The 24,895-nt window shown below is 42.4% G+C and overlaps 1 protein-coding gene across 3 annotated transcripts in view; it reads right to left on the reverse strand.

Moving 5' to 3' along the window:
• Nucleotides 1-24,895, reverse strand: part of iqsec2.S (IQ motif and Sec7 domain 2 S homeolog) — a 92,842-nt gene that overhangs the window by 61,365 nt on the left and 6,582 nt on the right. Inside the window, exon 1 of one of the 3 annotated variants that reach the window (XM_041574772.1) lies at nucleotides 18,994-19,737. The exons of the other annotated variants lie outside the window; for them this stretch is intronic. The gene's annotated coding sequence lies outside the window, so the exon portion shown is untranslated. Of the gene's footprint in view, nucleotides 1-18,993; nucleotides 19,738-24,895 lie in introns of those variants that run through there. 3 annotated transcript variants of the gene reach the window in all.

Here is a 24,895-nt window from a genome sequence, read left to right on the forward strand (position 1 = left end):
TCTGCCCGATTTTAGACCAGATCTCAGTCGAGGAAGCCCGTCGGAAGGCCCCATACATGGGCAGATAAGCTTAAGAATTGACCCCTAAAGAACTCGAATCAGCATCTTAAATCTGCCCATGTATGACCACCTTTAAGGTGGCCATAGACGTAACAACTGCGATCTTTCTTGGAAAAGATCTTTTCAAGAAAGATCGTTCTTTTCAGTGCACACGTGTAGAGCTAAATCGTCAGATTTAAAAACAATAAATAGGTAGAAACAATAGAATTCTGACGATTCAGCACAAACAATGGTCGATGTTTGGGTGCCTTGAAAGGCACCCAATCAAAATTTTCCATCCAGCCCGATCGACCGATATTCAAGTCTTCTGCCGATATCGGTCGGCTCTTTTCCCACCATACACGCACTGAATATGGTACGAAAATAAATTTTGTACGCTATTATCTGTGCGTCTATGGTCACCTTTACTTTCACCTTGGCCTCGATAAATATCTGCTTCTATGCTGCGAGAGTGGGCCCCCTGTGTGAGGGAGACTTGGACACTGGACAAGTGCAAATCATATGGTAAAGTTGTCTGCTTTCTTGCTCACTTCACAAAGATTACCGAAGAGAAGAGGATGGCGCCTTTGAGCTCCGCTGCGCTCACACTGCATGTGCAGGCTCTATTTCTAGAGGGGACAGAATTCAGGGGTAAGACTGTGCAGGGGGATGCGGGGAGGGGGGGCAATGGGGACTTATCACTATGGAGGTTTAGCTCTCCTTTAAAATGGCCATACTCCTGCAGATTAGCTGCCGACTGAAGGGCTTGAATCGACATCTTACATCTGCCCATGTATGGGACCAGCCCAAAACCTAGTTGGCTGAAGTTCCTCTAGATATCCACTGCAACCAATTGAAAATCCAATCGGGAGAAGACCACATCATGGCACTGATCCGCTCCTCTACCAACAGGGTGTACATAGGTGCCTGTTCTGATTCAAACTGAGAGTCCAGATGAGATCAGCCAAACACTTGATGTCCTGAGATGGCCACTATATTTAATCTTCCAAGGAAAGAAAATTGGATAACATTGAACTGGCTACTTGAGCTGTCCCCATAAAGTAGTGGTATAGAAGGTTTTTGATGTCCTCCTAGGAGGCAGAGCCTTAATGGAAGTATCTGGATTAAAGGCAGTAGATTTCTGAGGATACAGAGCAGAGCAAAGCAAAGTCGGGAAGGGTCAAGGCACTACTATTTCTACTCCATAAAACTTAAAAATGGCATCTACGACCCAACAACCATTTCTAAAGAAAAGTAAAATCCAAGCAACTTGTGCCAACAGTAAAGGGCGTTTAGTTATTTCAGTAAAAGGGGAAGTTCACCCTAGCATTTATTAGGCATCAGTATATCATTTTATCACATTTTCTTTGACATTGTTATTGGCCCCCAGCAGGGGCAAAGAACTGTTCAGGAAAATATATTAGGAAATATATTACTTTCAGAGTGCCAATTAAAGCTGCACCATAAACCTTCAACCAGTTCCTGCTATGTTGACATAGGATGTGCCTCTTCAAGACGTTAAACATGATGTAATTACAAACTGATGGCTCGGTTATGTAACCCTGCCAAATCCAAGAGCAACATGTGCGTCTTTCCTAAAGGAATGTGTTTATCTGGCCTGTGGCATCCTCCCAAGCTGTCAGGCACATGGGCTGGCATAGAATATCAGAACAGATGCAGATTTTGCCAGGTCTCCGTGTGCCCTGCTGGAGGATGGCAGGTAGGGCACTCAACCGTTGCTTGCTGGCAGTGCCCTCACCATCTGTTCCTAACAGGCAAGACACAGGTAAAGCGGATGGCAGAAGACAGTGCTCAGCAAAGTTTGCTAATTACTGCAGGCCACCAGCAGCGCGAGCATCTGCTCCGATAAGCACAACCTAGTTCTTGGGTATATGATTTCAGCTCACATTACTCTTTATTGCTTCGAACAGGGACTCTAATGTGCAGTTGCCTAAGGACAGCTACCCCGAGCCTCAGCCAGATGGAAAGTAGTTCAGTTATAATTCATTTGGTAAATGGAGAGACTCTATGATGGACAAATGCACAAAATAGGGCAGAAAATTGGCACAAATGGCAATGTCCTCAAAAGTTTCTGTGAGCCTGTTGCTAGCCAGAAGCATCAAGAAAATACAGTTGCAACCCTACTTAATATCAAGCAGTTTAAAGGGGAACTATTGCCAAAATGAAAATTTAATATAAGCATCATCATACTAAAATAAGAAACTTTCTAAATGCAATCAATTAAAAATTCTGTATCAGTTCTGAAATAATCAAGTGTATGTTCACTATCCCTCGTCTGTTTCTATTCATTCCGTCTTCATGCAGGATTTCGGTGTCCGATATTCATTGATGGTTAGATCCAATATATGTTATAGGGGGGCTCCTTTTGCCTAGAAGATGTATTAGAGCTCACTCTATTATAATCACCAGAAAACCGGTCTCTCTACATGCAGGATTTGTGCAAAAGGCAGTTATTTTGTTTGTACTGGAATATTGTTATTTGAGTGAGCTCTAAATCATCTGCTAGGGAAGGAGCAACAAATAGCCTCTTCTTCAGCGACTAATCTCCCCGAAAAACCTTCCTGTCGGCTAGAATCTAAATCGCTGGCGGGATCGTCCAAAGTTTCCTTGTGAGGCAACTTCGGAAAAACTAAGCGAGTGCCATCCTGGCGACGATTTACATTCTAGGTGGCGGGAAGGCAGCTCGGGGAGATTAGTTGCTCGAAGAAGAAGCGATTTGTCTCTGGGCCACTAATCTCCTAAAATAGCAGCGTGTGCCATCACCTAAATCTCCCCAAATCTTAGCATGTGCCCTTACTCTAAGATGTATTGGATCTAACTGTCAATGAATAGCTGACACCCAACAGCTGCAAGAAGACAGAATAAAGAGAAACAGATGCTGAGAGAGGGATCGTGAACATAAACTTTATTATTTCAATAAGGATGCAGCATTTCATTACATTTATTAGAAAGTTTCTTAATTCAGTATAATTAAGTTTATATAAAATTTTCATTTTTGCAATAGTTTCCCTTTAAGTCACATCATAAGAGACACAAAGAATTTACTACTAGCAAACAAGGCTGGAACTAGGGGTAGGCATGTGCCTAGGGTGCAGCTGGGGGAACAGTACCGAGCCTGAGCAATTTTGGGATGCTGGAGTCCAGCACAGACCAAGTGAAGTGAAGAAGCAAGCAGATGAATGTTGGGGAATTGCGGATTTGACCATGCGGGGGGGGGGGGCAGGCTGTCAAGGCTGTATTGCCGGGCTCTGATCACAGGAGAATATACGTGCACTTCCACAGGGCACATGCCCTACATCCTGTACACTGAACATATCAGCAGCTAACAAACTTAATAGTAACAAAATTGTACCCTGGACTGTCCAGCACTTTGCATAAGGCCTGCTAGTCTGCTGGATTGTATAGGAAAAACATATGATGTACGATCGTTCGAATCCCACTAACCGCACGATAATTTGATGGATTGGTCGGACTGCACTGAAATCGACCGTTCAACAAAGAAGAATCGTCGTGTCTATGGGGACCTAAAGAGATATTTCCTTTAACAGTTTAAACCATTAGAATCAGCAATTTAAACAAGCTGACTCATCGGCCAGAGATATGTACTAAGTGACCAATCAATGAAGGTACATTATGGAGAATGCACACTTAATAATCATGGAATCCAAGTTGAGCCTAAAATTGATATAAATTTAAACCATATATCCAATAACTTTGCACCAGTTGCAACTTAACTTCCCTTCGTCCCCTTAGAGACTATTATCCAACTGCTACTATAGGTACCATCTCTTCCTACTATACCTGCTATCCCACAGCCACACTCCCTTCCCAGAGACTATTATACCCACTGTTACTATAGGCACCATCTCCCCTACTATACCTGCTATCCCACAGCCACACTCCTTTCCCAGAGACTATTATCTCCACTGCTACTATAGACACCATCTCTCCCTACTATACCTGCTATCCCAGTCACAATCCCTTCCCAGAGACTATTATCCCACTGCTACTATAGGCACCATCTCTCCCTAGTATACCTGTTATCCCACAACCACACTCCCTTCCCAGAGACTATTATATCCCACTGCTACTATAGGCACCAACTCTCCCTACTATACCTGTTATCCCAAAGCCACACTCCCTTCCCAGAGACTATTATCCCACTGCTACTCAGGCCCGGACTGTGGGTTCTGGAAAATGCAAGAGGGGCTGCTGTAAGATGCCATAGAAAGTCACTATTTAGTGGGCTGGCGAGGGGCTGTTTGGGCCTCTGTGTGGCCTGTTGGGGCCTCAGGGTACCTGAAATGCCAGGGCCTATTTTGATTCTCAGTCCAGACCTGCTGCTACTATAGGCACCATCTCTCCCTTCTATACCTGCTATCTCACAGCCACAGTTCCTTCCCAGAGACTATTATCCCACTGTTACTACAGACACCATCTCTCCCTACTATACCTGCTATCTTACAGTCACACTCCCTTCCCAGAGACTATTATCCCACTGCTACTGGGACTCCAGTAAAGAAACGTGAGGAAGTGCAAAACAGGAGTTACATGCTCAGGGAGCCCATGGCAGATATGAGGTTAATGGCAGAGGCATGCTCAGCATGATATAAATAAAAGTGACTCACTCCTTGGCACTCCAGAAAATCCGCAAGGAGCACAAGATTCTAACCAAATCAACAGCAAAAGGGAACAAGACTTAACCCTTTGCAAAGATAGGAGTTCTAACATATAAATAATTAAAGTGCCACTGCTGCTAGTGACACTCTCAGGACTATAGGGTTAAATGTGTGGTTAACCCTGTGCCTACATCAGATACACAGCTGCCAATGAAAATGTATTCGACATGGGATTAAACAGGTTAGCCCTTAATTCCCTCCCAACATCTATTTATGGGCTCAGATAAGGTTTGTAGCTTTATTCCTATGATTATATCAGACAGCAGAGGATAGTTAAATTGACAAATACAGAATAACAGATAGCCATGGGCATAGGAGCAGCACATATCTACAGTGGAATCAGAGGAGGATAAGTCACCCAAGAAGTGCTGGACAAAGCCAGGGACGTCCAATAAGAATCTAGAGATTCAGGTGGTGCCCCAAATCTTTGGCGATACAGAAGGAACTACAATATCCAGCATCCTCCTTTGGCCAAAGACTGGTTCTGAACACATGCAACACAAATTTTACATTTAAGACTGGGAAAGAAAGGGGGGGAGGGTCCTAAATTAAGTTTGTTTTGGGTCTGGATAAAAAATAAAAACAAAAAGGCAAAAATGAAAGAGGAGTTATTTTCTGTAACTGTATGCTCGCCGGCGCTCCGTACTCTGTTTTACATAAAATGGCAGCGCCCAGGGGAACCATGTGGGACTTTGGACACTGGTGTGTCAAACCGGGCGCGGCGCCATGTTTGTCGATACATCTGCTTTTAAAAGGACGCCAGAGGCCTACAGACATTGCCCGATAATAATGTGGGTTCCTGGGTGCATTTTATTATTATTCTATTGATTCTGACCTCAGCCTGTTATAGGGTCTACTGAACCTTTGCTGCCTGAACTGACCCTTTTGCCGGGACTTGACCTTGTTACTCTCTTAACCCTTTGGATACCTCGAACTGTGTTTGGTGCCTACTGCTTCCTCCTTGGTCCATAACGCCAACCTGAGCCTTCGGGCCCTGAAACTAAATGAAGACGGTCTTAGACGTCCATGGGAAGGTTAGCTTCTCCTTTAAGGTAAAACCACATAAGATGTCACCTGCCCCTGTATCAAAACCATGACAGTGACTTGTAATTCACGTCGGACAATTAATTGCACTTTACTTTGTTAGTAACTGGTTACTACAAATTAGATGTTATTCATTTATGAAGACTTCATAATAGGCTTGGGGTTTCTGGTTCCGCGGATCTGTCCAATATAACCTGCCCTGCCTCCTCTCCGCTCTAATTGAATAATTGAACTACTTCCCACAGGCATTTGTACACCATCTTGCCTACTATACACACTAAGCCACACTTACTGTGTCTTGCACTAAAACCACCTTGCCGTATTATACACAGTTACAGCCCCTCTAACCCAAGGTTTATGGCACAGACAGGGTGCTGGCGTATTTCAGCAACTGCGGTAGTTATAATCTCCAGCACAATGCTTGGCATACCCTAAGCCCTGCTCCCCCCTTTTCCCAATGCAATGTGAGCCTGTGCCAACAGAATCAGACACCACATAACACCTGGGTGCTCATCAGCAAGATCATATACCAGTGCAGCAGGAAAAGGAAATATTCCCAAACGCTTCAACAGCACTTTTATGCCCCAAAATACAAGAGTAATATAATTCATTTTGGGGGGGGGGTTATTAAAAATCCTTCTAAGCAGTCACTAATACCATTTGTTTCATTGGGAATCTGGGCCCATGAGGGCAGGTTCTCCAATGGGCGGTACTCCAGTCTGACACTGCCAGCATTACCAAAAAATGAGAATTCCTCTTAGGTAGGTCAAACTTTAAGTTAACTTAAATCATCAGTTTTCAGATGTTGTCACATCCAGGACTTGGAGTCAAAACACAGTCATTGCCCATGCAAGTGTTCTGTGTTTATTTTCGCAGGTGCTCTGGGAACCCTGGAAATACTGGCACCTTTGGAGACGACAGTAGCTCCACCGTTCCATTGGGTCAATAGGTGCACTGTGCGCAATTCACAACAGGGGCAGGGTGGACTAAGCGGCGCAGAACAAGGACCTTGATCTGACCCCGACTGCTGCAAAAAGAATAAGGTACATGGGGAGGATGTGGCCAGGTCAGAGGGTCCAGGATCCAACAGGGCTGTCGACTCAGGGGCCTACACACACCCCAGCCGCATCGCCCCCCCCCCCCCGTACGCTGAATGAATTGGACTTTTCTTGCAACTAACAGCGGCAAACTACAGTTGCACTTTGAGGTAGTATATGAGCCCTACAGATTGTCTGCACCTATACCTGCAATTCACACCTACAATCTGCACAGCCCCCATGTTTTGTCGGTACCCTGTCAACCACAAAGACTTAATGTTCATTTAAGGAAAATAGTTATACAATGAGTAAATCTATAATTTAACGGGTGTAACTGTAGAGAATCAGAACCTGCCACTGTTGAGGGCCCGGGCTCAGGAGGTATAGGGGGGGGGGGGATATAGACTGATAAGCAGTTTCAATATATGTTTATGAAATATGTTTTATTTCCAAATCTTAGGTGACCCTAATATTATATGCTGTGGGGGTATCTTCTTGTAAAGCCACTGCCCCCTAAACTCCAATGAGTGAGGATACATGGTAAGCAGGTGGCCCCTCAGCAATTACACACTGGGCCATCCCTGTTCCACAGCCTCTCCCCAAGACAAACAAGTCCTGGTGCAGCGGGTAATTGTGACTTGGCACACTGCTATTATTAGTCCTGGCAGGCAAAGGCATTTATATTGGCCTGGTAATTGCATCAAGTAACTCAAACATTATTATTGTGGAACACTGGATAATTGGCAAATTAATTGCCTTCGATTTTTTTTGAGGTACCAGTTACTACCAATTAGTGGGATTAATATTAACCCACCAATTAATTAAAAGCAATTCTAACAATGGTAATGCATGGGAGAAAATGCCAGCTGCTTTATCTTAAAGAGGAAAACATGCCTTTTATAAGGAAGCTGTATATTGTTTATTTTTCTGAAAGCAGACAGAAACGCGAGTGTATTCCTTCCTGCAAGCCCAGCACATTTCTACTCTGCTAAACTGTGTTATCTAGGATTTAGGTAACTGAGAGCTGCCATATTGTTCCCCTTAGAGCAGGGGCCCCCAACATTTTTTACGTGTGAGCCACAATCAATTGTAAAATGAGTTGGGGAGCAACACAAGCATGAAAATGTTCAAGGGGATGGCAAATAAGAGCTGAGATTGGCAATTTGGCAGCCCTATGTAAACTGGCAGCTCTGTTTGGCAGTACATCTGTTTTTTTTTTTTGCTCAATCAAAACTTGCTTCCAAGCCAGGAATTCAAAAATAAGCACCTGCTTTGAAGCCACCGAGAGCAATATCCAAAGGGTTGGTGAACATAATGTTGCCCATGAGCCACTGGTTGGGGATCCCTGCCTTACAGTATAAATACAGTATAACAGTGCACAGAATATTTATAGGTGGGAGGTGCCACACTGTTTCCCTTAGACAGTACAGTATGAGGGTATAGCTTAGTATGTGCCCAGCACATTCCTTCTCTGTATATGTATATATATATATATATATAAATGTATGTATATGTATGTATATATATATATATATATGTATATGTGTATGTGTATGTGTATGTGTATGTGTATGTGTATATATGTGTATGTGTATGTGTATGTGTATGTGTATGTGTATATGTATATATGTATATATGTATATATGTATATATGTATATATATATATATATATATGTATATGTATATATATATGTATATATATATATATATGTATATATATATATATATATATATATATATATATATATATATATATATATATATATATATATATACACCTATGGGTGGGAGATGCCACATTTTTTCGCAGAGTACAGTATGAGGTTATGGCTTACTCTGAGCCCAGAACATTCCTTCTCTGTATATTTGCATTTATACCTATGGGTGGGAGGTACTGTAATGTCTAAGGGAATCAATATGGCTTATTGTGTGCTCAGAACATGCAACACAGGTTATAGTAATATATATATATATATATATATATATATATATATATGTGTACAGATAGGAGCACTCACGGGTATGGTGATAAAAAAGTCTTTTATTGGAGTGAATTTACATTCACACAGGAAGATGTGACTCTAATACTTTTCACGGATTCGACTGCCTCTGAAAGGGTGGGTAAGTTGCCCAAAGATTTATTTAATCAGTTGAATGGTCTCAAAAAGAGGGAAGTGGATTTTTATTTGCACGGTTTATATCTCTCTGATTACTACAGGCAACGTAAGATTCCAAGGGGTTTCAGGATTCGAAATGTACCTACCATTGGTCGTTCCAGCCCTGACTTTTGCAGCCGCTGGTGTGGCATTTTGAATAAATGCTCCTTGGATCTTATGTTGCTAGTGGTTGAACAGTCTGGGAAAGAACTCAAAAAGATAAGAGCTGAAATTGGTGAATTGGAATCAACCGCTATACCTTTAATGGTGGCTGACCAGTCCACGAATTGGAAAGCCAAATTAGAAACTAGCATTGAGAAATACCGACAGGAACTTATTGCATTCAAACAAACTAAAATTATCAAGGTGGACGCAGATTATAGGGATCGCCGTGTCTACGGGTGGCTAATAGGGAAACAAGACACTGAGAGGTGGTCTAGACGGAGAACACATAGGAGAAATTTCTCCACGGTAGACAGCTCTGGTGACTCACCCTCTTCGGACATTGATACACCGAAAGAGCCGGCGGCATGTGCCTCTCAAGAGAACACCCCCGGTGGAGTTGTCACCCGCACTCATTTTTTAGGGGATGCCAAAGGAAAAGGAAACATACCAGGAGGGGGGGGTACAAACCGCCGAGGGAGACCACCGAGAAAGATGAACATGTAACATTCAATCTGAGTAAACACGTGCTGACACAGGGTGAGGTCTCTCTGCTGAGTAGGGGTTTATCATTTGTTCCGGTCCAGCGGACGGATGAATTTAACTTGGAAATCGATTTGTATCGTTTTCAGAGAAAATTGAAATTAAAGGACTACTATAAGGAGAGGCCCGATACTCAGCCTGAGAGATTTCGCCCTGTCAGCAAGTTTGATCCCCCCAACACACCGACCTCAGTGAAAACCTACTGTGGTATAGTGCAGAGAGATCTTAAAAATATCGTATCCAAACAAGAAAAGTTCTATTCGAACTTGAGTAAGTTAGAGAGGGATGCTATACAGACCCTCAAGAAGGACCCCGAACTCATTATTCGGCCGGCCGATAAAGGCGGTTCTATAGTTCTATTAGATCGCTCATTCTATAGAAATGAATTACTTGGACAATTGTCTGAGAAACATACATACATGCAATTACAAGGTGATCCAACTGTGAAGTTTAAAAAAGAAATAGATTCCCACCTTAATGCAGCTGTAGTGTCAGGATGGATCAGTGAAAAATGTTGCCAATATCTTTCCGTGGAATTTCCCAGATGTCCAACCATATACACGTTGCCGAAAATTCACAAATCCATCACTGCACCCCCTGGTCGACCTATTATTTCTGCACGTGGTTCTTTACTTTCCAATATTGCTTGTTATTTGGATTCTTTTCTACAACCACTCTGTCTAGCGATGCCGTCTTACATAGCTGACACCCCGGCCATTCTTCAAATTCTTACTACACTTGGCCCACTTCCAGATGATACTATTTTTGCCACACTCGATGTGTCCAGTCTATATACCATCATACCACTTGAACAAGGGGTCTCGGCATGCAGGGCGGCATTGATAAAGGGATATACTGGGGTTCCACCAGTTGAATTTCTTTGTTCTTTATTGGAAAGGGTACTCACCCGGAACTATTTCCGTTTTGAAAACAAGTTCTATTTACAATTGACGGGCACGGCAATGGGGTCCAACGTGGCCCCCTCTTATGCCAATCTATTTATGGATTTTTTGAAAAGAAGCACATCCTCTCTAAGTATTCTGATCAACTATTTTTATATAAGAGATATATCGACGATGTGTTTCTGATTTGGCGGGGGGGCCACATTGGACTCCAAACATTTGTTGCCGAGTTGAATGCCCTAAATACTCCGGTTAAGTTCACACTAACGTTTGACCGTGATACGGTAGACTTTCTGGATATTCGTATTTTTCGCACACCTAATGGTGTGGGTACCACACTTTATCGTAAAGATACTGATAGAAACACCGTTTTGCATGCGCACAGTTTTCACCCGCCCTCTATTTTGAGATCTATACCATATACACAGTTTCTCCGAGTTTTTCGGAACAATTCTGATATTGGGCTGGCAAAGCAACAGGCGCATGAGATGCGTGAGAGGTTTTTACAGCGCGGCTATCAAGGAGAGTTTCTGGACACTGCATTGGAAAAAGCACTAGTAAAAGAAAACTTAGGCGCACCTAGAATGGCTCCAGGAGAACAGGATAAGGAAGAGACTTTAACTTTTGTCTCTAACTTTTCCCCTGTAAGCGAACAAGTTGGCATAGTGCTCAGAAAAAATTGGCCTATACTACAAATGGATAGCAGTTTACCATTTACCAAGGTGAAACCGCCGAGATGCGCATATCGCAAAGGTCGGGCTTTACGTGACATACTGATGGTCACGGATTTGCAGAGTGGACGGGAAACCCCTCCATCACAGCCCTGGCTGAAAGTTAATAAGCTGGGTTGCTTCAGGTGTAGTGGATGCATTACATGCGGGTTTCTGCTAACGGGTTCGCATTTTTCCCATCCACATAGTGGCAGGAGATACGAAATTAGGCATAGGTTAACTTGCCTGTCTGAATATGTGGTGTATTGTATTAGTTGCCCATGTGGCCTGTATTATGTGGGGAAATGCACTACAACTTTTCGGATCCGCATGAACAATCACAGATCCACTATACGTACCGCCCTGACCTCTGGCAGAGCAGAGACTCCACTTGCCAGACATTGTGTTAACTTTGGACACTCACTTCCATCTATTCGATGTGTACTAATTGATCATGTCCCTCCACTAAAACGTGGAGGTGACAGGGGAAGAATATTACTGCAAAAAGAGGCTAAGTGGATTCGGACTCTGGACACAGTGGCTCCTAGGGGCCTCAATGAGATGTATTCATTGGCTTGCTTCATTTAAATCATACATTTGTCTATTCTTTTTACAGGTCTAACCAGTGCTATACATCCGTGTAAGGATTGTTAGCACAACCTTTTTCTTTTTTTTCTTTTCTTTTCCTTTTTTGTTTTTGACGTTCTCTGACCCCTTATGGGTCAGTGGCAGTAGATTGGTTTACAAAACTGGTGTGCATTGGAAATGGATACACAAGGTCACATTTTTCTGAAATGTTTTAAACACTCATGTAGAGTATACTTTGTAACTGTTGACTGTGAACTAGGTTTCTTGGGTGCCTTCAACAATTGACTCATTCGAGGAAGTTAGCCAAACAAGTGTGTTCAGAACTGACGAACATTGCCCCTGGCCCAAAAATTTCGTCACTCTATAGGCAACATGAACATATGTGAGAGTGACTATTTGACAGTCCTTTGTGGTATGTAGATGCAACTATGGGGTGTGAGTGTCCCAGAATTTTGACTTACAATTTGGTGGGTACTGAGGTTGATAGATATTGGGATTTGGACCGATCCATATCCTAATGTAATCTGACTCTAACGGGAAGGTCGTGTTTATACACAGCTTCTATTTGTGCCACTAAATTTTAAATTTTAAAATCTGATAGTGCAGTCTTTTTAATGTCTTAAGGTTTTTTCAAAATTGCTTCAAGTTCTGTATAGCGCTATACTTGAATGGCACCCATGATAACCTTGTTCAGCCTTTTATTCCTTGCACAAAAGGTTTGCATGTAAATAATGTTCTGTAGTTTTACAAGTTTGCACTTTACAATTGCAGTTTTCAACAAGGTGGTTAATATTTTTACACACTTTTTTATACAATTTTAATTCACATTTATACTGTCTTTATCAGTATTACACTTGTTATTAACACTTAAATGTTGAACAGGTTTAATGTCATGAATATTTAATTGATGATCTACACTGATTGGTGGATTCCTGTATTAAAGCATCATGTGATGACCACTGGGTGCATCCTGACGACTGTTCTGAGGGAACCGAAACGCGTTGATGTGGGGTAATTTGTAACACTCCAATAAAAGACTTTTTTATCACCATACCCGTGAGTGCTCCTATCTGTACACATGTGTTTCCCCCTGAGAAGCACCCGGGATGTGATCAATTGAGGGTGAGTGCCGGAGAATCGTTTGACTATATATATATATATATATATATATATATATATATATATATATATATATATATATATATATATATATATATATAATATATATATATATATATATATATATATATATATATATATATATATATATATATATATATATATATGCACCTTTTATAACTGATGAACTCCCTAAGCACCATTTATAAGAATATATTTATATTTTGAAGGTTTAATTCAATTATGGGTATAATTGCTCTCATGGGGAAAATCAAATCAGACTACTTGCACCTGCACTTAGAAATCAATGCCAACTTCTGTTTCTGACTATGACACCGCTTGTAGCATTAGCGTAAACCTGTGTGACTCACAATCACACGCTAATAACTGGGTAAAAAGAGATCTGTATTGGTCTCATTGGAAGCTACGGACCGACCCACTAACATGCACCAGAAAACCAACATTTACCCCTCTCCAACCTCATTTAGAGGCAACTCAGCCAGCTGCCATAATCTGGAATTGATTAAATAAATTCTGGAATCAGTCATTTGAGAGCAGGGTAGGAGGGAAGGGAGAAACATATTTTTAACCCCCCTCACCTGCAATCCTTACCCCTTCTCACAATTGGCCCCAAAAATAGCATTATGGGTACCTGATCTGTTGCTGAAAAAAAACCAGATACATTGGTGGTACTTTTGATACTTGGTGCTACTTTTCAATTTTAGTTGAAATTAAAGTAAACTATATTGTTCATGAAAGTGGACAATTCCAGTATACCCTTTAAGCATTCCACTTGCCCCAAAAATAATGTAAGAATAAAGAATAAGAATAATAAAGGAGACAAGACAGATGCCAAGAAAGTACTGCCGCCTGGGTTACAGAGCCCACTTGCTGACAGAATAGATTAGGAGAAGCAAAAGAGATTCCATACTATATCAAGGGACTAGAGTGTGGAAGGAAACAACAGGGTCTGTTGTGGCCCCAGGATACTGAAGAGCTTCTGCTTTCAGCTCTGTAGCTGCCAAGACAAACTCCAGCTGGTGTATATCATACAGTGTGCATTAACCTGCACATTCAGCTCCACAGTCTGCGGCACAGCTAACAACTATTTACAGGAATTTTTCTTTTTAATTATGATCCATTCGTTGGCCTGAGGGCTAAAGATTATCTGAAAAAAACTTGCCAATGGAGGTGAACATAATGTGCAAGAATGCTACACCAGTTAATTACTGGGTTACAATGCAAGTAGCCAATCAGAGTGACCCTGACAAATGTAAAATGCGAGCAAAGTGCCATCAAGTAAACTGCTGATTGGTTGCAACATAACGCAACTTTTGACTATAATACACTCCCCGGAGGGGGCACATTTTATTCTGGGTAGGGACACGTATATCTAAGTAGAACCATTTATAACACAAACTAATAAAACTCTTCCTTTTCCTAGATACATTTTATAAACACACATGCTACACTATGGAAACACAAGTGTTACAATGTAGAATGAGAAGCGCAAAAGAGAAAGATACATTTGCACTAAAAGGGTTGTTAACCTATGAGTTTCCTTTTAGTATGATATAGAGAGAGATATTACAAGACAATTTGCATTTGGTTTTCATTTTCAAAATTGTGTTCTTTGAGTTATTTAGCTTTTTATTCGGCAGCTCTCCAGTTTGCAATTTCAGCCATCTAGTTGCTAGGGTCCAAATTATCCTAGCAACCCTGCATTGAAAAAGAGACTGGAATATGAATAGGAGAGGCCCTGAATAGGACGAGTAATAACAAGTAGCAATAACAATACATTTGCATCCTTACAGTGCATTTGTATGGAGTACAGTATGGAGTACAGTGCACAGTGAATGGAGTTGACTTGAGAGAAGCTGAGCATAGAAAGATATAGAAAGCTACTATCACTTGGCTATACTCCACAACCGAAGACAGATTTATCCGACATGCTGGTCAACCTTAATGAAGTGCGTCATTACAGAGCTTTTGGACCTGTCTGATTTAGGCCACTGGGCAACTCTGCTGAAAAAGCAGATCTTTCCATGAAAGGTCAGGTAAGTCATAAAACTAATGTCACCTGAAGGTGGACAGAAGGTAGGAAGGGAGTTGGTTTGGAAGAGGTTGAGTAAATGTCCTACCAGTTTTAGCCTGCAAACCAAGGAGGAGCATTTGGATCTGCCCAATTTGGGCCATCGGGCAATGCTGCCAAACAAGCAGATCTTTCCAGGCCAACTTGGACATAAAAGTAATGTCACCTGAAGGTGGACAGAAGGAAAGAAGGGAATAAGCTGGGCCCTTCCTCTTACATGAATAATAAAACTCTATATTTACTTGTTCCATTGAGCCCTGACTCTCCTTTATATTCAGTAGTACACTGTACTAAAAATACCATGCTGCGTTACACACAGGCGTTATTTTAAGCACACTATTTCTCATACTCAGGAACTGTAGCCTGGTGGGAATATATTATTCCCACCAGGCTACTGAGCAGCCTACTCAGAGGACAGTGCACTTGCCAAGGTATCTAATGACCTTCCCATATGGCCAAACAGAAAAATAATCCAGTTCTGATGAGTAATCCTTATTCTACTGTGGCATTTAGTGTGCAGCACTTGCTTCAATTTGTCACTCTCCCACCATCTCTGATGTTCCTGCTGCTACTTCTTCCATCTCTCCAAAGAGGCTTTAAGTCATTCTGAGTGCCAGCACCTAATGCATCCACAAACATCGAAGAGGATGCATCAGAATGCTCATGGGACAAACCCCTACAGCAGAGAATAAATGCAATAGAATGTTCATGTGGCAAAGCCCTCTTTTAGCCAATCAGTGGATTAGAAGGTTCAGAGGGCAAAACCCTACAGAAGCAATCAACGCAACAGAATGTTCATGGGGCAAAACCTTATTTTTGTAGTCAGTCAGTGTATTAGAATGTTCAGGGACCAAAATCCTAAAGTAGACAGTCAATGCAACGATCCTGCCACAGATCATTCCATTCATTGCAATAGATTCTTCACAAAGGCAAACATTGCTGCAGTCAATCAATGCAATAGAAAGTTCACCAGGAGCCCAGTGCCTGCTGAGCTGAGTAGTAACCAGAGTAACAGAAGTTTTCGAAAGCACTTCCTCTAATAAACCAGCCTTATAGCTTTATAGGATAAACAAAGTTGATGAATGCATATCGGTTAAGGACCCTTTAATCTTCTCTCCAAGCTCTGCAGAGTGGCGGCCCCCTCCCTATATAATCCTGACAGCAGCAATTCCATTTATAAGCACATAAAAGCGCTGTCTGAGAGCAGAGCTGCGAGTCTGACCTTCCAGCAAGGGGCCCCCAGCTGTTTGTAAGAGCGCCTGTACATCAGGTACAGCTGGATGGCTGCCATTTGGATGTCCTTCTTCTTCTAACACATTCAGACACGTTTCCTTTTAGGCGAATTCCCTCATTAACCCCTTTTGCTCTGATGCACTTCCAGCATATCACACACATTGTTATAAGTTATATCCATATTCAATAATTGCAATAAATTCCAAAAAAAATTGACCAAACTACTTTTATTCCCCCATACAGTGACATCAGTTAGTAGGTGACTGATTAATTACAGGAAAACTGCAAGTGGAGGAATCTAGTTGCCATAGCTGCAGCAATAGAAAAACATGCGTCAGGGAAGAGCAATATGGGAATCTTGTACTGTAAGAACCAGGACCCAGCATTGCAGCATGGAAGGGTCTTTATTGAATAGAGTAAAAGTGAGGATTGGGCCTACTAGTTAGTACAAAGCATTAAACAAAGTTGAATCCATAGCCAGTACTGCCACTCACTACATCATAGTTTCCCTAGTGAGCAATACTGATAAAGCCAAATACTTGCTCAAATGATGGGCTTTTAAAGGAGTCAAATAATTCTACCCTCCCCCAATTAAATATGACATTTCTTCCTATTTAAAACTAACAACATTCACTTAAATATTAAATACCTTAAAAGGGAAGTGATGCTTCCTCAATGCATTTAGCAAATATGTGGCTAATGTCAAATTGGGTGGCTGCCAGGTGTCAAGTGGAAGGGGAAGTCTCAGCTGGGAAACAACACTCACATGCCTTCTATCACCATGCAGAGGGTAAACTCCAGGCCTGAACTGGCAATCTGCATAGATTCTAGCAAATGCCAAAGGGGCTGCTGTGAGATGCCATAGACATTAAGTATTTATTGGGTCTGCATTTGGGCTTCTATGTACTTGAAATGCCAGTGCCTATTTTAAACCTCAGTCTGGACCTGTATAAGCCTAATACACTGGGCAACATCTAGCCCAAGAACAAACAATCATTAAGAGCATGGGGCCAAGACCAATAATCAAAGACATTGACATTGAAATGGGCTCACATGCATGTGTACCAAAGTCTCAAGATGACTATAACAAAGCTGTGGAGTCTGAAGCAATTTTGGGAACCTTGAGTTGGACTTGAAGGTACCATAAACTGACTAGTCAGAACTTGAAGGATTTATGTACAGACTCCACAGCCTCAGTGGAGTCTGAAGCAATTTGGGATAGATGGAGCTGGAGGTACCATAAACTGACGAGTCAGAAATCAAAGGATTTATGCAATGACTACACAGTCCACAACTGTGGAGTCAGATACCTAGTCCTTGATACATTCTCAACCTAAGATGAATACTTTGCAACCCCTTTATTAAATCTAAGTGATGTTGTGTATGTTACATCATAGTATTATGATGCAATGGGGTGGAGGTCTGCAAAATTCATTCCTTATTGGCCTGCAAACTGCCAGACTAAGGGGGTTCCCTGTCTGTTATGCCATGGTTATCTCAAAACAAGCTTGTATTTAAATACTGACCACAAACTGGCAAGAGAACTTTGAATCAGCAAGAAAAAAAAATATTGATTTATTTTTTCTTTTTATTTCCCCCTGATTTTAGCAAGCTAGCACAAAAGTGAACGCACTGGATCAGCAGACTCTTCACTCACTCAGGCAGAGCCAATTAGGGTCAGCCTGACAACGATCTTGGCATGATGCAAATCAGCAATGCGGAGGGCTGTCAGGGGAGCCGTACAGAAATGCAAAATAGCAATAAATATTTGCTCACTTTAGGATCTAAAATGACAAGGGAAGTCTCTCTGCAAATCCAACAACTAAATTAATAGTATTCTTACAGTCCAATAGTAAAAGGGAAGGCACAACCCATTTTAAATAGGTTTATCCCCTATTTATTTGCCCATTACTCTTCTGTATTTATACAAAAGTGGAAGGTGCCATATTGTTTTCTTTAGCCAGTACAGCAAAAGAGTATCCGTTTTTGCCTTGGACCATCTATCCAGAAGTCTGGCATTAATCACGGTCTGTTTACCGAAGCTGGATCCATAGACCCTAGCAGCTGGTGGGCTGCTCTTATTCAGGACTAGCTTGCTTCCCTCCAGCTATTGTGGGTACAATCAATGTTTGGAGGATGGGAGTTGTAATTTAGGAAGGACAGAAGGGCTGGGGCTCATCACATTTAAAATCAAACTCAAGACTGGATTGGAGTTTGCATTTTCTCCCAGTGCTTGGGATTCCTCCCACACTCCAAAACATACAGCCAGGACCTTAGATTATAAACTCCACTGGTTCAGGGATTGAAAGGTTAAAGGCAAAATGCAGCATATTCTCTGGCTGTTACTATATGGTACGAACTTTGAGAAAGTCACCAGAAGATTTGCAATTTATATTCTAAGCTTTGCATGGACAACTTTCTCCTTCTCATGGAACTTTAGTCAACAGCCCCACCCCCTCCCGCTGCACAAGAAGCGATGCCCTTTTTTCTCACTGACCATTTAAGGGAAAAAATAAGTGGAAGCAAATTCCCACTGTTTATTATTACGGTCTTTGTAGAAAGACTTTCCACTGACTGGCAGTTACTGCTCAGAAAATGAGTTTTCCCCCCTTGCCCCTACCCCTCCCGCTGCTGCAGTGTGTAGGTTGGGTCCCTGTGTATATATACCTGTGATTGTTCTGCTGTCCAGCTTCATAATGGCTTCTTGGGGGGGGGGGGGGCACAGGACACCGTTGAGGAAGAGGCAATCAAAGCAGGATATCCGAAACCCTTTCCATGGCTGACTATGCTGGGAGGAGGGCAGGAGTACCAGCACCCCACTACACATATATAAGAAGCTATACTGTCAGCAAAGATCAAGGGAGGTGCGGAGAAATGTTCCTGCCCTGCAGAGCTTACAATCCGAGTTGTAAGCAGAAGATTTCCTGTAAAACCTTTGCTCTCAGCTATTTAGCCTTTGAAGTATGCTTGCCTATAATTAAGTATACTTAAACCTTACATACAAAGGAGCAGCTGCTGTCTGAATATCCCCTCTGTGCATGGACTTGGAACACTCCCTCCCAAATCATGGGACTGGGTGTAATACATTAACTCAAGAGGGATGGCAATAAATTCCTTTTTTCTGCATTGGTGCCTTTCACCTTGCACAGAAATTGTTGGCACTGGGCAAGGCTGCTCCAATGGACAATAAGGAAGATATGGTAAACAGCACGGCTGTTAATGACATCTTAAATATGTAAGAAAAAAAGTAATTTTGGGGATAGGCCAGTTGTCTGCTGCTTTTGTTACTCCTCCAGTGTTATAAAGGGCCTGAGGTTAGAATTAGCATTTATGCATTGCTCTGGGTCTGTTTCCCAGGCGAAGCTGCTTATGGCCCATTGGTGCTACAGGTATGGGACCTGTTATCCAGACTACTCGGTCCTGGGTTTTCTGGATAATGTATCTCTCCGTAATTTGGATCTTTATACCTTAAGTCTACTAGAAAAGCAATAACACATTAATAATAATAAAAAAAACCCCAATACTCTGTTTTTCCTTCCAATAAGGATTATTTATATCTTAGTCTGAATTAAGTAAAAAGTACTATTTTATTATAGGGAAAAAGAAAATTTTTAAAAAATTGGGATTATATGAATAAAATAGAGCATATGGGAGATGGCCTTCCCATAATTCAGAGCTTTCTGATAACTGGTTTCCAGATAACAGATCCCATACCAGTACTTAAAAAAAGGACACACCTCTGTGCCATCAGTACGTAAGTGCAATCAGTAAGAAAGCAGCAGTTGTGTCATGCTTTGTGACTGAACTGCTAGGTATCCTAGCAGGAATTCAGGCCCAAGTGGTCAGATCCTAATGTTAACACGGCAGGATTTTGAGCCCCTGGGATCAGTAGCACATATTGCAAACTAGCAAGTCTGGGCCAAATCAGGCAGATCCAATCTTTGGCCATTATCTATTGGGGGCCCATCTGTACCTTGAGGCAAGGCAGTGTTCGATGGGCCCCATACATGGGCATATAGTCTTTGTAGGTCCCAATGGATGATCTGATGAGCCCCATACATGGGAAAATAGTCTCTGTAGGTCCCAATGGATGATTCATTAGGCCCCATACATGGGCATATAGTCTCTGTAAGTCCCAATGGATGATCTGATGGCCCCCATACATGGGCAAATAATTGGCGGAATATGTCTAAAAGGGCCAAATCAGCATCTTAAATCTGCCTGTGTATGGCCACCTTTACCCAGTCAGCAGATTATTTGGTAAGGTTACCATATGCTGTACAAAGTCAGGCTGATACAGTTTGATCAGACCATTCCGCTCACATGGAATCAAACTGAAGTCTATGGAGATCCATCAAGAGAGCTCCGAATGAATGCATCGATTCAATACTAGACAAAGGTATTTTTAATCTGCTCCATAGATATCTGATATTCAGATATTCATTATATACTGTTGGGCAGGAGACCAAACACCGGTGAGACGACTGCATTTATCAGCCGGGCAGGTACATTCTTTAAATGCAGAAGCGAGTGGTATTCACAGTAGGTGCCTTTCGCTTGCTAGAAACAGATGTTCCAACAGCTTTAATCAAGGCCTCCATGGAGGTGTGTCTCAGGCTTACCAGGTACCCAAAAACCATCTCCTGCCCTACATTTTTAACTTCTACCTATCTTCCAGGTACGAGCAGATCCAACTCTACCGATACAGTTAAATTGATGCCCAGCCAGACTGGAAGGTTCATAAAACGCATGAAATGATATAATGTAGGAGAAAAAAAAAAAACCAGTGCAGCCCCACGGATACCCTCCTACAGCAATGATTACATTAAAATTATGAGAGGTGTATTTAGGCAATAGGTTTAATGAAAAGGATCCAATTCTAACCCATTGAGGAAAGCTCAATGTCTCTAAGCACAGTGTCCCCTGTACATAATGAATATTGGCCCATAGGATGAAGCTATTTTTATAACAAGTGAATGGCCAATCATATCCCCGGTGCACTTAAACCATCATGACGTTTATACTTAAAGGAAAAACGTTATGAACAGAGTACAGACGGGTAACGTCAAACATCAAAGCATAATTTACTTCTGCAGCGAGTCATAATTGAGCACCATTAATCTGCTCCATTAGCCTTTTTTTTCCCTCCCGGGTAAGAACAAGATTCTGTAATTGTGGGACAAAGAGGATAACATGTAGTAATGGAAGAAAGTGTTAGTGATGATACTCCAGGAAATTGCATTAGATTCTAATATTATAAGTACAGAAATACATTGAAGACACAGTATAATGCAGAGAACGCCTCCAACATCCACATGGAACCGGAAGGGGACGCCAACTCCCAAAACTCCCCTAAATTAAACTGCTATAGTTTAGGAACAATATCACTAATTGGTCTCCTAGGGCAACGACGCATGGGTGATTTGGGGTGTGCATTTGCAGATTACCCATGAGTCAAGCTATTATCATTTAAATAGTGCATGCATAAAGCCTGGCAGATACCACTGAAATTAGGGGGTGATTCTGAGCATTTTATTGCCAACCACTGTGCAAACTAATTGTAAGATGTGGAGCAAAGACTTTACACCGACCCTAACCCAAAAGGTTTATATACCCATGCCCAACCTCTGACATTTCCGGAGGGTTGAGGCAAGCATAATATAAGAAAGCAGAGGGGACAACACAGAGAGGTCCGGGACTGGGCTGGCGGCGAATGCGCCCTCCCCACAACCTGCTTTTGGGGGCAACTGGTTGGCCAAAACCTATCCTTGTACAACCCATGAAGGCCAGACTGGGGGGTCTGGGGCCCACCGGGGCTGCCACTTCAGGGGCCCACACAAAACCATTTCCCCTCTCCCCAGCTGCAACCCCTATAGTGCCCAGGGTTCCAGGTGGAGAGCGGGTCTGGGTCGGTGAGGCCCACCAGGTTCTCTTCCCATTGCCTGACCCAGTGCAACCCTGAACCCATGAGTCCTGGGCAAAGCAGGGCATAACTACAAAAAAAGTTTTAAATGCATTCATTCCACAGCCATATGGCATTCACTAAAAAATAAGATGGGTAATGTCTCGGGGTGCCAATGAGAATTACTATTAGACAAAATTTACCCAAAATTCCAATGCAAGGAAATAAAGAGCAACATTTGGAGAAATGAAAATAGCATCTCCAGGCAACAGTGGCAGCAAGAGAACCTGGTTATCCTCCTAATTCACAGCTTTCCAACACAGGAGTCCAAAAATTGTCATATCTCATTGGCAGGCCGGGCAGGGGGTGATGTTCCAGCCTCTCTGTGGGTGCCAGCATTTGAGAAAAACATGCCATTGGCATCTCATAAAATCACAAGCATGTTCATTTAGCCGCCACGACCCTTAAGAACTCAATCTAACGCCCAGGCTGTTGGGCAGCACAATTTAACACAGTTGGCACCAGAAAAAAAGAGAGAGAGAGAGAGAGACACCGAGAGCACATGGCTCCCTTTAACCCTTTCAGTCTGCCGTACTCTTTTTTTTTTTTACCCACTGTACACTCTTCCGTTTTTCGCTCTTTCACCAACTGGTTGCTAACGACATCCCCGCAGTGCCAGTTGCCATGACAAACGCACACGGCACCCGGATAGCTTCTCAGCGGCTGGTTCTGTCAGTACCGATTGTGTCTATCTCAGCAGCAAAGTGCTTCTCCAGAGTGAAGGAAGTCTGCGTGGGATGGCAAGTGAATTTTAGTGATAGGTTACAGCTGACGGGTCATCAAGCAAAGAGGGGAAACGTGTGGAGGCGAGGAGGAACCGAGGCAGGGGACAGATGGGGAGGGGGGGTCCAGATAGACAATGGTTGGGGATGGGGAGGTAGAAACGGTGTCTGAATCACTCTTTTGATATTGTAAAAGGCAGGGATACCAGACTGGCAGGCCTCAGAAGCAGGTCACATGGCCATACAAGCAGGGGTTGTTTCCAGCATCTATTTCCCATTAGATGCCCGTCAGAAATCAAAGGGCCCCATACTGCTTAGTAAGTCGGGTCCTCCCCCAGGATATTGGCGCTGACAACTAAATTGAATGAAGGCCCAACAATGATATTCCCATGCCTGGTCTGAGCCACCCCAGCAACAAGCCAAAATGCCCATGATGCATCCAAGTGCCACTCACTCCCCTGAAAGCCATATCTTCTTTGCGGATCCCAAATTAGGGGCCCGTAATAAAATCCCTTCGCTAATCCGTCCCATTAGAGCATTTTCAGGTCAAGTAATATCAGTCTAATGGCAGCTCTGGAATTTCAGCTGCTATCTGGTTTCCATGGTGCACATTACCTAGCAACCCAGCTGTGGTTTGAATGAGAGACTGGAAGATAAACAGGAGAGGCGTAATTAGAAAGATCAAAAAGGAACAGCAGAAACATTGTAGCCTAACAGAGCAATGTTTTTTTTTTGGTTGCTGGGGGTCAATCCTTGTAAAGGAGGAAAGAAGCAGAAGTCTAAATGTGGCCATAGATTTTACAAGTACAATATTTCCTGGAAAAGATGTTTCCAGGAAAGATAGTTTGTTTCAATACACACGTGTAGAGGTAAATCATCAGATAGAAACAATAGAATTCTTTCTGTATCTGACAATTCAGCACTAACAATGGCCGATGTTCAGATGACTTCAAAGCACCCGTTCAAAATTTTACGGCTGGCGCAATTGATGAGCCGACCAAAATCCAAGTCTTCTGCCGACATTGGTCGGCTTGTCTCCCACCATACACGCACTAAATATCATACGAAAATTTGCTTTGTAAAATATTATAGGTGCGTCTATGGCCACCTATAGGCAAATCACTAAAAAAAAATAAGGCAAATAATTCAGAAAACAAAATATTAAGACTAACTGTAGCTGAGAATAACTTTTTAAGAATCTAAAGAACAACTGCTTTCCCATAGGAATAAATGGGGCAGCAATTCTGAGCATTAGGTCACCCCCAGCTGTCTGAGCTGGAAACAGAGTGACAAAACGCATGGGATCGGGCCATGGGCCATTATCCTTAGGTAAGGCTGACTGACCACTGAACCCAATGTGTACATGGAGGAAACCTATGCAGACAAGGGACAGGTCAACTACATTAAGATGCAGGCAAATTATTGTGATTTATAAAAACTTGAGATAATCTACAGGTATCCCAGGGAAATTAAGCCAGAACAATCCAAAATGATGGTTTTAAAAAAAATTCAATGGAAGTGGATGGGGTCCAGAAAAATGTAATTTGGCAAGGTGTTTGTTAAACATGTGTTTTTCCATCACAGAATGAGTTAAAATGTTAAATCATGAGGCACCTGTAAACAAACTCCGAGTGGGCAGAGCCGGCGTTGTGCAAACAGAGGGATTTGGATGAGTGATCACAACCCAGTGCTTCCTGCCTTAGGTGAAACACACACACACACACCTATGGGCAATGGCACAAGGGCGTACCTGCTATTGGAAGGAAATAGTTACCTGGGAAAGTATCCTGGTACAGGTGCTGCTGTGTCATAATATAATACAACAGTAAGGGCTATAAAAGTCAAAAGTCCAAGCTATTAGAGCATTTTACCCACACTCTATGTG

The sequence above is a fragment of the Xenopus laevis genome, chromosome 8S (genome assembly GCF_017654675.1).
Source record: "Xenopus laevis strain J_2021 chromosome 8S, Xenopus_laevis_v10.1, whole genome shotgun sequence".
Taxonomy (NCBI): domain Eukaryota; kingdom Metazoa; phylum Chordata; class Amphibia; order Anura; family Pipidae; genus Xenopus; species Xenopus laevis.